Raw genomic sequence first — 18,726 nt, 5'->3', positions numbered from 1 at the left:
TGAGCAAGTGCCTCGTCCTACCCACACAGATACCCTATCACCTGTCTCATGGCACAAGGCACATGGCACAAGTCTCATCCTCACATGGGCACAAATGTGGAAGGTTCCAGAAGGCCTTAGTCCTGCCCTGCTCAGAGATTCTAGCCAAGGTCAGGGAGCAGACAGCCAGCAGAAAGAAACTTCTGCCATCACAATGTGCTGGAACACACACGGTTCCATTTCCTTCTGTGTTTGTTCAAAATTCCCCGTAGTAAAAACACTGCGGGAGCGATATTATACCATCAAAATAAATACATTATTTAGCGACATGCATTTATTTTTGTTTTGTTATTATATTTGAAGTATGGAAATACAGTGTCATTTAATAACTATGTCGCTGTTACATAATAACTACACTGTGTGTGATAAAATTGATATTACAAGGTAAATACTATAAAGATAAAAATCAATAAAACACGCTATCAATAGATCTGGCTAAACCCCTACCCATTCTTCCTACCTCTGTCATTTTCTGGAACTGAGGGCCCTTCTTTGGGATTCATGAAATCCAGGAACTGTGGCGAAGACTGTCGGTCTTCAGCCCCTTTGGGTTTATTCACTGACAAACCCAAAGCCCATGGCTCTTCTCCTCCTCTCCACCATAGCCAGGTCACCACAGGTCGTCCCAGAGCCTGCGAGGGCCACTCTGGGCCCTCAGTCCCTTAAGGTCTCTGTCACCCCCTCCCAGGGGAGGTCCTGCTGCCCTCAGGCTCCAGGTGGGAGTAAGACATGGGTCTTTGCCGTTCTCATCACCGGCCACCTGCTGTCCTCCCTGTCTAAGTTAACCTCACTCCTTCACTCTCTCCAGCCCAAGCAGCAGCTCCTACCCCCACCCAACCTGCACACACACCCCAAATGGTGTCACTTCCATCAAAGCCCCAAGTCAGCAAACTGAGACTTACTACCTCACCTAACTGCTGCCCTTTCAGGGCCCCAGAAATGCAACCTTCAACCAGTTGCCAGAGCAATTTCCTGGTTGGCGCTAGAAAGTTTACTGATAGACCCTTCCGCTCCCCATTGGAAGGCAGCCTTCCCGAAAATGTTGGACTATTTGGAAATCATACCCCCTACCCTTTTTTTTTTGGTTCTCTCTAACCCTTAGAAACCTCTCCTTTCCTGTAGCCCTTCGGAGCGCCCCTCTACCTGCTGCCTCATTCATGGCGGGAGTAATAAAGCCAATTGGAATTTTTGTTACTTAATGCTAGGGAAACTCCAGAGCTCAAGGAAGGGAGCGATCTTTTTCTCTCCCACTTCTGAGGGCACAGCCAAGTAAATGAGATACTGTTCATTTTTCCCATCGGGTTATTCCGTTGCTCTCAATTTTTGACAAATCACTGGGCCTCAGAGGATACGACAGGGCTGGGGTCAGAACCCCCGGGGCTGCCCTGTGCCCTGAGGACACACGGAGGCCAGCCCATCACTGCCTGTGGACAGCCCGGCAGTGAGCCAGGTCCCACCTCTCTGCAGCCTTTCAGACCAGGGAGGAGCAACCCAACCGTGAGCTCCTGCTCGCTGGGGGTGTGAGGATTTCCTGCCTGCGCTTCCCTGCCAGTGCCGGAGCCTTGGTCTCTCTGCCTTCCCTGAGCGAGGGCAGCACTCCTTCAGAGAACGGGCCTCTGCAGAGAAAGTCCCTTTGGTCAGGCTCTCTGCAGCAGAGGGTACATTTTAAAAATAATTAAAATGTTGTGCTGAGCATTAGGACTTCTCCTGGGCCACGGAGGAGAAGCTCATAACCGGGTCCTTGGGAAGCTTCAGTGTTTTCGTTGACAGGTGCAGTGACAGGGAGCGGGAGGCCAAGGGCAGGGTGTGGCCCACAGATGTCCTGTCTCTTCCCACTCTCCTTCTGCCCGAACTCGGCTGATGGGGGCCCATGGACCCTTCCAGATGGGCAATGGTGGGTGGGCTGTATTGTGTTTCCTCCACCATCCTACGTTCGTATGTTGGAGTCCTCACCCCCCCTTACCTCAAAATGGGACTTTCTATGGAGATGGGGTCTTGGCAGAGGGAATCAAGTTAAAATGAGGTCCTCCGGGCAGGCCCTGATCTGACATGACCGTGTCCATATAAGATGAGAAAATTTGAACACAGAGACAGACACCGAGGGAGGATGATGGGAAGACACAGGGAGAAGATGGTCGTCTACGAGCCAGAGAAAAGCCAGCTCTACTGTTACCTTAGCTTTCTCGCTTCCAGCTTCCAGAACAATGAGCCCATGAAGCTCTGTTGTTGGAGCCCCCGTCTGTGGTGCTTTGTTACAAGGGTCCTAGCAAACTAACACAGGCACCCTCACCCCACCAGCCCAGCTCCTCAGGACACGCTCCCTCCCTTCCCCGCACACCCCTCCCCACGCTAAAATCCCAGGCAAAGACTGTGTTTCATGCTGATCTTCACACACACACACACACACACACACAGCAAAGCAATAACGAGAGAAGAAAACAAAGAGAACGGACAGCGATGAGCAGGAAGAAGAAGGGTGTGCATCCCCTTCAGAAGTGACCGGTCCCTCGGGGGCCCACATCAGCTAGACTTCTGCTGCCTTTTGCTCAGCAAAGCAGAGGGGAGGTCCAGGACACCCCACTTCTCTGGTTCCCAGATCAAAGACCTTATCAAAGCCATCCTGGGTTCTTTGGATCGGAATAATGCAGGTGTGGACACCAAAAGGGTAACAAAGTTTGAAATTTCTGGAGATCTGTTCTGTCTGCCAGGGAGAGACCCAACCAGGGCTACCTGGTTTCTATCTCCGCACGAAATAAACATTTGCATCCCGCAGATTCCTTGGAAGTGGCTTCTCTCCTCATAATATGCAGATGCTAATGTACTTTCGGCCGCCAGCCAGTGTTTTCAGAAAGCATTCTCAGTCTGTGACAGGTAGGAAATTTGCATTTCCATTAGGGAGGCCTTTGTCAATTGTGAATCATAAAAGCCCCAGAAGAATGGGGTTGCGGGAAATGCATTGTACTTCTAAAAGGAGACTTTATTGCACGGTTCAACGGAAGGTACCGAGGGAGATAAAGGCTCCTGAACGGGACTCAGGACTCACTCGGGCCGCTGAGGAAACTCACAATGCGGAGAAACTTATTAATGCGCCCGCCTGTCACCGGACGACCGGAGGGGGGCCGGCCTGAATGTGACTTTACTAGTTGGCAATTTACTGTGTTTAACATTAAAAGAATACGCTCTCCGAGGGTGATAAGGGGCCCTCGGAGCTGCCGGCCCAGGACAAGTGTTTCTCACTCCTGCTCCATTAGCCGCGACTGTAATCTCCTCATTTAAAATCGCGCCTGTTCCGCCGCCGAGCCTCCGGCCGGGCTGGAGCTGCGATTTGTGTACGCGATTTGTTTTACCCTTTATGTCGGGAAAGTCGGGAAAATAGAAATAGAAAATCCCCGCAGAAGACCCAGCGGCTGAAGGAACTCCCCCACCCCAACCCGCTTTGTTCATGATCTTCTTTGCCTGCAAATTGGGCCCCAGCACCACCGCCCCCTCCAAGTACAGGAACTCAGCAGCTGCACTAAATCCCGGGGAGAAGCAGGGGGGCAGGGAGGGGCACCAGACCTGCCGGGAGCGCGCATTTCTGAAGAAGCTGGAGGCTCCTCATACAGGACCTCAGGCCTTTCCAAGACTCTCCCAAGGCGGCCAGTGAAGCCTCCTTAGTTAGAGACAGAAGTGAAAACTCAGAGGTAAGTGACCAGCAGGAGGGCGCACGCTCATTAGAGGTGGTGGGGGGGGGGGTGGTAAAGCCAGGCCCACTGCTCCTCGCTCCCAGTACAGAGTGGGTCCTAGCGATCTGCTGCTTCTCCCTGACACTTATCTCTTCCATTCCCCGCAGGGGGACTTACTTACTGAGGGACTACTGTGTGCCAGACTCTGCGGTTGCAGAGGGAATCGAGAGGACCAGAGCCCTGCTCCCGGCTAATGTAAAAGCCACATACATGCGCAAATTCCTTTATTGGAGAGGACCGGACCCCTGCACCAGAAGGCGTCCCCCTTAGTGAGGGAGACAGACAAGTGAGGACACCTGTGAATACCCCCGATGAGGTCATCAGTGATGCGCGCACTGGATGGAACAGAAGGATGGCGTGGAAGAGCTGGAGCCCGACAAGTTTGGAGCCGGAGACGAGAGAAGGCTCTCTGGGGAGGCCGGCTTGTCGCAAAGAACATTGCAGACGGTGGGAACACTACTGCCGTCTCCCAGGGGCCCTATCAGGCTTTGTACTGATTGTGGCAGAAGCCCTGAGTGCAAGGGGGAGAGGGAGCTGGGCCAGGAACCGAAAGCAGAGGCCGGGTCCGTGTCCTGGGGTCACGGACAGGAATTTAGTTTTACTCCAGTTGCCGTGAGAAACTGGTGCTGGATTTTAGGTAAGAAGGAGCATTCTCTGATTTGTGCTTTGGAAAGCTCCCACCCGTGCTGAGACTGGATTCCGGGAGATCACGAGTGGAGAGATCACTGTGATACTGTCACAGCCACGCTGCTTGAAGAGCCCCCTCAAAACTGCATTCCTATTTCTTGCCTGACTCCTGAGTCATTTGATAACACGATGGAGAGGCAGCTGGAGGCTAAACTCTCATCTCATCATCTATAAGCTAGGTCTAGGAGCCAGAGGGCTTCCTGTTACTGACCCTACACCATGGCTCAGCACCTCAGCACCAAAGAAGGAAAGAGTTGGCCCCTCTGAGAATCAGCAGAGAGCACCGACTCCCCTGCAGGCCGCTTTCCCAACAGGAAGAGGGGAAAGCTGAGGCGAGCGTGTGCAGTCCACGCGTCCCAAATTTCCCTGCCGGCCTGGGCCACAGCCGAGGGAGTCCAGGGCAGAGAGGGGCCAGGAGATGTTCTGAATGAGCTCCCCCAACGTGCACGCAAAGGCCGGTTCTGGAGGAGAAAGGTGTGCTGCGAGAAGGGATAGGATGTTAGTGCAAAGCATTGGTGATGAAAACAGAGACCATCTCAAGAGAACGTCAGATCATCTGCGGACTTGGAAATACGTGGGCCAGACATGTGCAGGCCAGGCCCGGCCTCTCTGCCCCTGGGCGGCCCACAGCTGACATCTCCCCCAGGAGATGGTTGAACGCTAATGTTAACCACAGAGTAGGAGAATCAGGCCCTCTGTCCTGCAGTTCTCACGGCTCTTTTACAAGTAAAGCAACTTCCACCTCCTCTGTCCCCTTTGCTTATTTCTGCTTTTGATTCATGGCAGTTTTTACTTTATTGCTCTTAAAATTCAGAGAGCAAAGCGTGGCGTGAAGCCCTGTCAGTAAGCCTGGCCTCCGCTGTGTCCGCGCAGCCCGTGGCTTGCTCCCTGGTGATCCCATGTCACCCCCTGTTCGTCCCGGCCACACGGATGCTCCCTCCGTCAATACTGGGGTGGCACTGGCCATCACGCCCTGCTTCGGAGACCCCGTGATCCCCGAGGTCTCGCCTGCTGTGCTGTCTCCCATCTGGAGGTGCATGAAATCGCTTGCGTTCTGTCCCTAAAAGCACATTATCCATGTTATTGCTGAAAGACACCTTATTCGTCAGACGTCTGTCTCACTTCCCTAGGTTATATTGACTTCTCTTCCTGTCTTCAGAAGCCGGCCCATTTGGAGGCACTTGCAGGAGTGTGAGGAAAGGGCTCAGGCCCCTTCTGGCCTGTGGAGCCTTCTAAACAGCACATCTCTGGAGCTTCGGGGCAAAGGCCTCCAGCCAGTGCCCATCACCCCTGGTCTGCATGGCCTGGGGCCTCTGTCTCTGAACCAGAGGTTCTGGGGACATTCCGAGAGCGTCACCAATAATGATGACAGAGGAGACTCTCCTCCAAGGTCGCCTGACCTGCCACCCAGCCTTGTGACATGCTATTCCCCTCTGCAAGCGCTGTAAGGCTCTGCTGGCTTCCTTGGTGTTCTCTAAACCCCAGGAGCTCAGTCCTGTGGCCAGCATTCCCCGCGCTGGGGCCCTGCCTACAACCTCCCCCCTTCTGCCTTCCAGAACCAGCAGCACTACTTCCTCACATTCTTGCCCCTCCGTGCCCCGAGCACCAGGGCTGGGGATGGCACGGGAGCCTCTTCCTGCCTGGCATCCCCAATCCCCATGAGTCTGCAGTTCCCACGTCAACCCCCCCGGCCCCTCCTCATCCAGGAGGAGCTTCTAGGCTTCTGCCACTGCTCTGTGTCCACAATCGAAATATGCACAGTGAGACTGAAGAACTGGATTTTTAATTTTATTTCATTTCAACTAATGTAAAAGCCACATAAATGTGCTAAATTAGAAGCTCATTGAGGAAATGGACTTCCTGCTCCCTGTCTGGTATCTTGCCCAGCAAGCAGCAGGGACTTAGGAGTGAATGAATGAATGAATGAATGAACATAAAGGCAGGCCTGGTGACAGGGCAGGCCCTCTCGCCTCTGCCCACCTTCTGCCTGCCACTGTGCCACCCCTCTGCTCCCCATCCCTCCTCCCCCCAGCACCCTTCCCACGCAGCTGCTGTCACACGTCTCTCTTGCTGTCCCTTCTCAGAGCCATGGGCACGCTGCGTTACGGGAGGACTGTGCTCCCCACCCCATGCTCATATGCTGAAGCCCCCCTGTCCACTTCACCAGAAGGAGACCTGATTTGGAAATCGGGTCTTGGCCGACGTCATTAGCTAAGCTGAGATAAGGCTAAGATAAGGGACCGGAAGGTGTGGTCCCCTCATCCAATCCAGGGACCTTCTAGAAGGGGGGTCTGGACCAAGCCAGACACGCAGGGAAATCACCACCGGGCAGATGAAGGCGGAGATCACCGTGAGGCTTCTACAAGCCGTGGACCACCAAAGACAGCCAGAATGCCCCAGAAGCCAGGCGAAAGACCCGGAACGGAGCCTCTCTCACAGCCCTCAAAAGAAACCAAACATGCCCACACCTTGATCTCCGATTTCTTGCTTCCAGAACTGTGAGACAATACGCTTCTTTTGTTTAAGCCCCTCAGTCGTGGTACTTTGTTTAGGCAACCCTAGGAAACCAATCTATATTCTGGCTCAATTTTTAATATAAAGCAATAAATGGGACATAGAAATTGTGTGTCCTCTAGGGGCCTTCTAGGTTGAGGGGTATTGGGCTGGTTTATTTTCCAGGATGCTCTGACTTCAGATATGCTATCCTGATTTTCCTTACGGATACACATAATTCTTACCTTCTAAGCTCCACAACCCCATTGTCCCTTAGATCAGAACACACAGGCCCGGTATGAACAATCATCCTCAAAAATTTTAGAAAAGCTTTATTCCAAGGTGCCAGGGGCTCACCAAGCATATGAAAAAGACGTTGTTGCCCTTACCTTCTGGGACACTGAGTCCAAGGCCAGCAATCTGATACTACAAGGCCATTTATTATAATCTGCTCATTTGTTCAGAGATAGTTATTGAGCGCACGGTCTGCGCTATGGGCTGTGAGATCGTTGTCTCGGTCTTAAGAACAAGGAAGGAGAATAGCGCATCAAGGAGACTGGTAGAATATTTTATTTCAGGACCTGCTGTCTCCAGGGGGAACCCTGGGTAAAAGGGCGATTTGCGAGCACATGGCAGTGACTAGCCCAGGGCAGGCGAGAGGCGGGAGTCCCTGCCATCCGGCTCTCTTCCCCGGGCCTGGCTCACACCTGCGGCAGGCTTGTCAACGCAGCCACATTAGGACTCGGCAGGTGGCCCGCCCCAGCCAGGCTGCTACCGCAGGGCAGGCCGGCTCTCCCACAACTGGGAAGGCAAATGGAGAAAAATGCTTCTGTCTGGCTAGAAGGAGGCCTACTTTTTAGGCCCCCAAGCCAACTACCGGTTCTGGCAGAGCGTGGCTCTGACTGCCACACTCGAGTGAGCACAACCTCCGGGAGTTGGGTCGGTCTCGGTCTCCCCCGCATCCAAAAGGCAGCTGCTCCAGGAAACCACGAAGGAAAGTCTGCGCACGCTGGGCGCCAGCTGACATCCTTTATGAGACAAAATGGCAAGAGCTTGTGCTCTGGAGATGGTCCGCTCGAGCAGCTCTCCAGGGGCCCTCCCAGCATCTCCCGCCGAGCCCCGGCTCCTTTAGACTCTGTCTGTGCCCTTGGCCAGAAGCTCAGCTCCCCCCACACACACCCCCCAACTTGTAACTGGCCCCTTGCTCAGCCCCCTCCCTGCCTTCTCTGCAAGACCTGGGCCCTCTTGTCCTTTTGGCAAGAGCTAATCCCACCTGTGGGATTTTCACTTATCTCTGTAAAGTGGGGGGCGGGGGGAGGCAAAGCAAATTGTTATTTAAAACTAAAGCCAAAAAGCTTAACCTCCTCTCTGGAAAGAGCTCTCCTCCTGGGACTGGCTTTGTTGTGCCAAGTTCTGGAAAGAAAAGCAAAAGCAAGAAGAAAAGCCCCAGGCTGCAGCCACCTGGGTGAAGGGGCAGGTGGCCGGCCACAGGCTCTTGAGTGGTGGCAGGGTGGCCTGCATCTGGTAACTCTGTGGGGCCGGACGAGAAGGGGGGAGAAGGTGTGGCTGTGGTCGCTCACCAAGAGGCTGAAATCCAGGGCTCCCCGAGGCCCCAAACTAGAGTGAATCTGAGACGGACTGCCCTGACCTCCCCCTTCTCTGACATGGAGAGAATTCGACCTTGCACTCATGCCTCTTAAGATTCCTCATTAATTGGCTGTGATTAAATGCCTTGAAATAAAAAACGGCGAGAATAAAGAGTGCCTCCGGTGAGGAGGGGTCACAGCGCCGGCCTTCCAGCTGACATGTCTGGATCGTAATTCAAGACTTGCCACTCATTGAAGCGTGTAGCCTCGATCTTTCTGTTCCCGTGCAAGGCAGGCAGCCGAAGAAACCTGCCTTATGATTTCCTGCTCTTTGTCTGGCCGGGTGGATGGAGGCTCAGGGCCTCAGCGTTGGCGCTCTGGCCACCAATCCTTCGCCACACCGTTTCCTCCAGCCCCGGGGTCTTCCCCCGCTCTCCGACCCCCCAGGCCCCCTCCTGTCTTCTGACTCGCTCATCCTGTGCCTCAGGTCTCTGCGTGGACGCCAGGTCCCCACCCTGCACATCCTGCCTGCTGCCAGCCTGGCAACCGGTCCTCTGGCACAGCGTCCCCCAACAGCCGCAACTGTGCGGCCACCTAGTAGGTTCCCAGGGGTAAGGAAGCGCAACGGGCTTGCGTCATGACTGCCATAAAGTGGTTACCCTGCGCAGAACGAAGCCTTTCCTTTATTTCATGAGTGTTCAAAGAAACCAAAACTCACAGCGTCTTTTCAGTGGACGTGGATTCTTTAAGAGATTCCATTTCTAGTTCTCAACTTCCTACACTTGATTGTCCCACGCTGTGCCCATGTTACGTGGGGTCCCACCCCGTAACCCCCCCCCCCCCCGCACCATTCCTTCCCTTCACACAACTGTCCTTGCTGTGAGCCGAAGTAAGGCTTCCCTCTTACTTATTCTGGATTGCCCCTGAGTGTAAACACCTCGAGGACACCAGAAAAGGGGACAATGGTGGACTACACTGTTCCTGAGGACACCCTGGGGGTATGGCAAAGAGAGCTTTAGAAAGACACCCCCAAACCCGAGCAAGGACCCCTGACAACACCGTCACACTTCCACCTGCCATCCATCCCCACCTACTGTCTATACTACAGTGCCATGATTTAAAGGTATCATGAAATTCTGGAGGTGTTTATCTAAAAATGCATATCCCAAAAAGAGATTACATAGTGTTTGAAATGTCTTTTAGGGACTCCACAGGCAAAAAAGGTTGAGGCCACTGCCTGATTTGATTGCTCAGACGAGGGGCGAGAGAGGGCAGGAGGAGCCACACCGCAGGTGTCGGGGACTAGGAGGAACCAAGTGCAGCCAAAAGCCCAGGAGGACACACTGGCGGGAGGCGCAGAGACACCGCAGGGCACCTGTTACTGGGAGATTACCTAACACACACCACACCCCGAAGGTCCTCCTGCCTCCCATCTTCTGCCTGTTCTGTATTTCCAAGACATTTCTCGGGATTTCCTATTGTGTTTTAGAACCAAGAGAAGTAAAAGGCTTTTTTTTTTTTTTTTAAGGAAAGGTATATAAGTATTGACTCATGACATTGTGCATCTAAAATGAATACAATGTCCCTTACACTGCAATTCAAGATTGTTTTAAAAAGGAAGGCGTTCAAGGGGCGCTGTGTGGCTCAGTGGGTTAGAGCCTCTGCCTTCAGCTCAGATCAGGATCTCAGGGTTGTGGAATTGGGCTCTCTGCTCAGCGGGGAGCCTGCTTCCTTCTCTCTCTCTGCCTGCCTCTCTGCCTGCTTATGATCTCTATCTGTCAAAGAGATAAATAAAATCTTAAAAAAAAAAAAAAAAAAAAGGACGGCATGGGAGGGGCGGAGTCAAGATGGCGGGGAAGTAGCAGGCTGAGACTATTTCAGCTAGCCGGAGATCAGCTAGATAGCTTATCTAAAGATTGCAAACACCGGCAAATCCATCAGCAGATCGAAGAGAAGAAGAACAGCAATTCTGGAAACAGAAAAACAACCACTTTCTGAAAGGCAGGACCGGCGGAGAAGTGAATCCAAAGCGACGGGAAGATAGACCCCGGGGGGAGGGGCCGGCTCCCGGCAAGCGGCGGAGCAACGGCGCACAAAATTGGGACTTTTAAAAGTCTGTTCCGCTGAGGGACATCGCTCCAGAGGCTAAACCGGGGCGAAGCCCACGCGGGGTCAGCGTGGCCTCAGGTCCCGCAGGGTCACAGAAGGATCGGGGGTGTCTGAGTGTCGCAGAGCTTGCGGGTATTGGAACGGGAAAGCCGGCTACAGAGACAGAGCCGACAGTGAGCTCGCAGCTCGGGGTTACCTTGAGCCGGTGGCCGGAGGTCAGGCAGACGGGAGTAACTGGCGCTGTTCTCTGAGGGCGCACTGAGGAGTGGGGCCCTGGGCTCTCGGCTCCTCCGGGCCGGAGACCAGGAGGCCGCCATTTGTATTCCCGTCCTCCGGAACTCTACAGAAAGCGCTCAGGGAACAAAAGCTCCTGAAAGCAAACCCGAGCGGATTACTCAGCCCGGCCCCTGGTAAGGGCGGTACAATTCCGCCTGGGGCGAAGACACTTGAGAATCACTACAACAGGCCCCTCCCCCAGAAGATCAACAAGAAATCCGGCCCAGACCAAGTTCACCTACCAAGGAGTGTGGTTTCAATACCAAGGAGAGCAGCAGAATTCCAGAGGAAGAGAAAGCAAAGCACGGAACTCATGGCTTTCTCCCCATGATTCTTTAGTCTTGCAGTTAATGTAATTTTTTTCTTTTTCATTTTTTTCTCTTTTAACTTTTACCCTTTTCTTTTTTAACATTTTTTAACTAGTTTATTTAATATATATATTTTTTCTTTTATATACTTTTCTTTATTCGTTTTTTTTAAATTCTTTTCTTTCTTTCTTTCTTTCTTTCTTTCTTTTTTTCTTTCTTTCTGAACCTCTTTTTATCCCCTTTCTCCCCCCCTCACGATTTGGGATCTCTTCTGATTTGTTAAAGCATATTTTCCTGGAGTTGTTGCCACCTTTTTAGTATTTTACTTGCTCCTTCATATACTCTTATCTGGACAAAATGACAAGGCGGAAAAATTCACCACAAAAAAAAAGAAAAAGAGGCAGTACCGAAGGATAGGGACCTACTCAATACAGACATTGGTAATATGTCAGATCTAGAGTTCAGAATGATAATTCTCAAGGTTCTAGCTGGGCTCGAAAAAGGCATGGAAGATATTAGAGAAACCCTCTCCGGAGATATAAAAGCCCTTTCTGGAGAAATAAAAGAACTAAAATCTAACCAAGTTGAAATTAAAAAAGCTATTAATGAGGTGCAATAAAAAATGGAGGCTCTCACTGCTAGGATAAATGAGACAGAAGAAAAATTAGCGATATAGAAGACCAAATGACAGAGAATAAAGAAGCTGAGCAAAAGAGGGACAAACAGCTACTGGACCATGAGGGGAGAATTCGAGAGATAAGTGACACCATAAGACGAAACAACATTAGAATAATTGGGATTCCAGAAGAAGAAGAAAGAGAGAGGGGAGCAGAAGGTATACTGGAGAGAATTATTGGGGAGAATTCCCCAATATGGCAAAGGGAACAAGCATCAGAGAACGCCCCTCAGAATCAATAAGAATAGGCCCACACCCCATCACCTAATAGTAAAATTTACAAGTCTTAGTGAAAAAGAGAAAATCCTGAAAGCAGCCTGGGAAAAGAAGTCTGTAACATACAATGGTAAAAATATTAGATTGGCATCAGACTTATCCACAGAAACCTGGCAGGCCAGAAAGAGCTGGCATGATATATTCAGAGCACTAAACGAGAAAAACATGCAGCCAAGAATACTATATCCAGCTAGGCTATCATTGAAAATGGAGAGATTAAAAGCTTCCAGGACAAACAAAAACTGAAAGAATTTGCAAACACCAAACCAGCTCTACAGGAAATATTGAAAGGGGTCCTCTAAGCAAAGAGAGAGCCTACAAGTGGTATATCAGAAAGGAGCAGAGACAATATACAGTAACAGTCACCTTATAGGCACTACAATGGCACTAAATTCATATCTCTCAATAGTTACCCTGAATGTTAATGCGCTAAATGCCCCAATCAAAAGACATAGGGTATCAGAATGGATAAAAAAACAAAACCCATCTATATGTTGCCTACAAGAAACTCATTTTAAGCCCAAAGACACCTCCAGATTTAAAGTGAGGAAGTGGAAAAGAATTTACCATGCTAATGAACATCAGAAGAAAGCAGGAGTGGCAATCCTTAGATCAATTAGATTTTAAGCCGAAGACTATAATAAGAGATGAGGAAGGACACTATATCATACTCAAAGGGTCTGTCCAACAAGATCTAACAATTTTAAATATCTATGCCCCCAACGTGGGAGCAGCCAACTATATAAACCAATTAATAACAAAATCAAAGAAACACATCAACAATAATACAATAATAGTAGGGGACTTTAACACTCCCCTCACAGAAATGGACAGATCATCCAAGCAAAAAATCAACAAGGAAATAAAGGCCTTAAACGACACACTAGACCAGATGGACATCACAGATATATTCAGAACATTTCATCCCAAAGCAACAGAATACACATTCTTCTCTAGTGCACATGGAACATTCTCCAGAATAGATCACATCCTCGGTCCTAAATCAGGACTCAACCGGTATCAAAAGATTGGGATCATTCCCTGCATATTTTCAGACCACAATGCTCTGAAGCTAGAACTCAACCACAAGAGGAAGTTTGGAAAGAACCCAAATACATGGATACTAAACAGCATCCTTCTAAAGAATGAATGGGTCAACCGGGAAATTAAAGAAGAATTGAAAAAAAACATGGAAACAAATGATAATGAAAATACAATGATTCAAAATCTGTGGGACACAACAAAGGCAGTCCTGAGAGGAAAATATATAGCGGTACAAGCCTTTCTCAAGAAACAAGAAAGGTCTCAGGTACACAACCTAACCCTACACCTAAAGGAGCTGGAGAAAGAACAAGAAAGAAACCCTAAGCCCAGCAGGAGAAGAGAAATCATAAAGATCAGAGCAGAAATCAATGAAATAGAAACCAAAAAAACCACAATAGAACAAATCAACAAAACTAAGAGCTGGTTCTTTGAAAGAATTAATAAAATTGATAAACCCCTGGCCAGACTTATCAAAAAGAAAAGAGAAAGGACCCAAATAAATAAAATCATGAATGAAAGAGGAGAGATCACAACTAACACCAAAGAAATACAAACTATTATAAGAACATACGATGAGCAACACTATGCCAACAAATTTGACAATCTGGAAGAAATGGATGCATTCCTAGAAACATATAAACTACCACAACTGAACCAGGAAGAACTAGAAAGCCTGAACAGACCCATAACCAGTAAAGAGATTGAAACAGTCATTAAAAATCTCCAAACAAAAAAAAGCCCAGGGCCAGACGGCTTCCCGGGGGAATTCTACCAAACATTTAAAGAAGAACTAATTCCTATTCTCCTGAAACTGTTCCAAAAAATAGAAATGGAAGGAAAACTTCCAAACTCATTTTATGAGGCCAGCATCACCTTGATCCCAAAACCAGACAAGGATCCCATCAAAAAAGAGAGCTATAGACCAATATCCTTGATGAACACAGATGCGAAAATACTCAACAAAATACTAGCCAATAGTATTCAACAGTACATTAAAAGGATTCTTCACCACGACCAAGTGGGATTTATTCCAGGGCTGCAAGGTTGGTTCAACATCCGCAAATCAATCAATGTGATACAACACATCAATAAAAGAAAGAACAAGAACCATATGGTACTCTCAATAGATGCTGAAAAAGCATTTGACAAAGTACAGCATCCCTTCCTGATCAAAACTCTTCAAAGTGGGGACACCTGGGTGGCTCAGTTGGTTAAGCAGCTGCCTTCCGCTCAGGTCATGATCCCAGCGTCCTGGGATCGAGTCCCATATCGGGCTCCTTGCTTGGCAGAGAGCCTGCTTCTCCCTCTGCCACTCTTGTCTTCCTGTGCTCGCTCTTGCTCCTCTCTCTCTCTGACAAATAAATAAATAAAATATTAAAAAAAAAAACTCTTCAAAGTGTAGGGATAGATGACACATAAATCAATATTATCAAAGCCATTTATGAAAAACCCACCGCAAATATCATTCTCAATGGAGAAAAACTGAAAGCTTTTCCACTAAGTTCAGGAACACGACAGGGATGTCCATTATCACCACTGCTATTCAACATAGTACTAGAAGTCCTAGCCTCAGCAATCAGACAACAAAAGGAAATTAAAGGCATCCAAATTGGCAAAGAAGAAGTCAAACTATCACTCTTCGCAGATGATATGATACTATATGTGGAAAACCCAAAAGACTCCACTCCAAAACTGCTAGAACTTGTACAGGAATTCAGTAAAGTGTCAGGATATAAAATCAATGCACAGAAATCAGTTGCATTTCTCTACACCAACAACAAGAAAGAAGAAAGAGAAATTAAGGAGTCAATCCCATTTACAATTGCACCCCAAACCATAAGATACCTAGGAATAAACCTAGCCAAAGAGGCTAAGAATCTATACTCAGAAAACTATAAAGTACTCATGAAAGAAATTGAGGAAGACACAAAGAAATGGAAAAATGTTCCATGCTCCTGGAGTGGAAGAATAAATATTGTGAAAATGTCTATGCTACCTAAAACAGTCTACACATTTAATGCAATTCCTATCAAAGTACCATTTATCTTTTTCAAAGAAATGGAACAAATAATTCTAAAATTTATATGGAACCAGAAAAGACCTCGAATAGCCAAAGGGATATTGAAAAAGAAAGCCAACGTTGGTGGCATCACAATTCCGGACTTCAAACTCTATTACAAATCTGTCATCATCAAGACAGCATGGTACTGGCACAAAAACAGACACATAGATCAATGGAACAGAATAGAGATCCCAGAAATAGACCCTCAACTCTATGGCCAACTAATCTTTGACAAAGCAGGAAAGAATGTCCAGTGGAAAAAAGACAGCCTCTTCAATAAATGGTGTTGGGAAAATTGGACAGCCACATGCAGAAAAATGAAATTGGACTATTTCCTTACACCACACACAAAAATAGACTCAAAATGGATGAAGGACCTCAATGTGAGAAAGGAATCCATCAAAATCCTTGAGGAGAACACAGGCAGCAACCTCTTCAACCTCAGCCGCAGCAACATCTTCCTAGGAACATCACCAAAGGTAAGGGAAGCAAGAGCAAAAATGAACTATTGGGATTTTTATCAAGATCAAAAGCTTTTGCACAGCAAAGGAAACAGTTAACAAAGCCAAAAGACAACTGACAGAATGGGAGAAGATATTTGCAAACAACATATCAGATAAAAGACTAGTGTCCAGAATCTATAAAGAACTTAGCAAACTCAACACCCAAAGAACAAATAATCCAATCAAGAAATGGGCAGAGGACATGAACAGACATTTCTGCAAAGAAGACATCCAGATGGCCAACAGACACATGAAAAAGTGCTTCATATCACTCGGCATCAGGGAAATACAAATCAAAACCACAATGAGATATCACCTCACACCAGTCAGAATGGCTAAAATCAATCAGTCAGGAAATGACAGATGCCGGCGAGGATGCGGAGAAAGGGGAACCCTCCTACACTGTTGGTGGGAATGCAAGCTGGTGCAGCCACTCTGGAAAACAGCATGGAGGTTCCTCAAAATGTTGAAAATAGAACTGCCCTATGACCCAGCAATTGCACTATTGGGTATTTACCCTAAAGATACAAACGTAGTGATCCAAAGGGGCACGTGCACCCGAATGTTTATAGCAGCAATGTCCACAATAGCCAAACTATGGAAAGAACCTAGATGTCCATCAACAGATGAATGGATCAAGAAGATGTGGTATATATACACAATGGAATACTATGCAGCCATCAAAAGAAATGAAATCTTGCCATTTGCGACAACATGGATGGAACTAGAGCGTATCATGCTTAGCGCAATAAGTCAAGCAGAGAAAGACAACTATCATATGATCTCCCTGATATGAGGAAGTGGTGATGCAACATGGGGGCTTAAGTGGGTAGGAGAAGAATCAATGAAACAAGATGGGATTGGGAGGGAGACAAAGCATAAATGACTCTTAATCTCACAAAACAAACTGAGGGTTGCTGGGGGGAGAGGGTTGGGAGAAGGGGGGTGGGGTTATGGACATTGGGGAGGGTGTGTGCTTTGGTGAGTGCTGTGAAGTGTGTAAACCTGGCGATTCACAGACCTGTACCCCGGGGATAAACATATATTATATGTTTATAAAAAATTAAAAATTAAAAAAATTAAAAAAAAAAAAGACTGAGGAAGGAATCCGAGATGGCAGAGAGGTTGAACAAGAGAAATCAAAGTGATCGGGAAATTGAAAGAACTAAAAAGGCCAAAAAAAAAAAAAAAAGAAAAAATTAAGAAAAAAAGAAAAACAAAACAAAAAGCAAAAAAAAAAAGCCCAACCAAGAACAACAATAATCAATTAATGTTTCCCTAAAGAATCTTGAGGGGAAAAAAGCGAGGCATTCCCTTTCCTGGAAAGAGATCTGTGAACTCAGGGGGACCCCTCAACTTGGGCAGGAAAACCATCTTTCTGGTCACAAGCCCCCACCTGCAACTCCCCATTTCCTTTCACAACAAATCTGGGCCCTGAACCGCAGGAGCATTGGCAGTGGCCATGGTTTGATCCCAACAGAAATCACAGACACGTTCATATTCCGTTGCACGTTGCTACAGAGATCTCAAAATACTATTTAACCTTCGCATAACCTCAAAGTGAAGGTGGGTTTTAAGCCTAGGCTGGATCTTATCTAACTCATTAATTAAAAACCAGGATTTACTCCATCCCAAAAGAGTTGTAAAAAATACTGTGATAACTCTGTATCCATATGACTGCTTTCCTTTGTAATCCTGTGGATTTTATTTTATGCATTTAAGAATATTATTCTGAAAAAGGGCCCATTGGCTGCCAGAGGGGTGCCTTGGCCCCGTCAAAAAAGTTGAAGAGTCCCTGCTTTAAAACCCTGCTTTAAAAAAAAAAAAAAAAAAGACTTTTTAAGTGTTTATGGTGACAGCAGGCTTCAGTGGCTTAGGAGAGACCAAAGAAACAGCCACACTGGAGATGTGGTGTGAGGACAGGTGAAGACTGGAAAGCCCCTGAGAGACCTGCTGGTCACACTCTGGGTCTCAGTGCACGAGGAGCCTTTCCTGTGTGTAGCACATGGACCAGCTCAAACCAGGTGACTAAGCTCCCAATGACCGGTGTTCTTCTAACACAGACTTGAGTCCTGGAGACGCTGCTGGAGAGAAGTCATCTCAGGGCTCCTGGTTTCTTGTAAAAATCTCAAATGTCCCTTGGCAAGGACCCAGCAAGGACCCAGGATGGCAAGAGTTGAGCTGGAATCCCACGCCAAAGCCTCCCTCCAGCTTTTGCTGGGTTCCATATCTGAGGTCACCACGGAACACGGACACCAGCCTCACTCTGAGCTCACAACAGAAAGGAAGCCAGAAATAGAGTCTCCGGAAGTCAGAAGGCCTGAGACTGAGAGACTGGATTAAAATAATTCAGTGAAGGGGCATGCAACTCTTGATCTCAGGGTGGTGAGTTTGAGCCCCACGTTGGGTGGAGAGATTACTAAAAAAAAAAAATAAAAATAAAAATAAAAATAAATAAACTTAAAAAAAATAATAGTGTAACTGGCAGCATGATCTTCAGCTAGAACATAGTAATTTTATTCCCACCATTTCCCATCCAGAGGAAACAAGAAAACTCATTTTTTCTGGACAAGAGGGACAAGGGGAAAGCCATTTTTCTTGGGAGGCTGCGGAGAGCCATGGGAAGAGAATGAACTTGGAGGTCGGAGCTGCGTCTGACTCGGGGCCCCGGGAGAGCTAATAAACATTTCTGCGTCCCAGACTCTCCTCATCCATAAAATACCGCAGACCTGCCCGGCGGCAGCAGGACGGGAAGGGCCACCAGTCTTGGGCTCCCCTCCTTCTTTCGTAATAAAATAGAGGAATTCTTCCCCAAGAAAGGCAGCAGGAAGTGTTTCCTCTAGAGGAAAGACGACAAAATTAATAAAATTGTGTACTTTTTAGAACAAAGCCAGTCTTTCTTCTCTTCCATTAACTTGAATTTCCCTTTCAGCGCTGCGTGC

This window comes from Mustela lutreola, chromosome 18 (genome assembly GCF_030435805.1).
Source record: "Mustela lutreola isolate mMusLut2 chromosome 18, mMusLut2.pri, whole genome shotgun sequence".
In the NCBI taxonomy this organism is placed as follows: domain Eukaryota; kingdom Metazoa; phylum Chordata; class Mammalia; order Carnivora; family Mustelidae; genus Mustela; species Mustela lutreola.
This window is presented reverse-complemented; position numbering follows the sequence as displayed.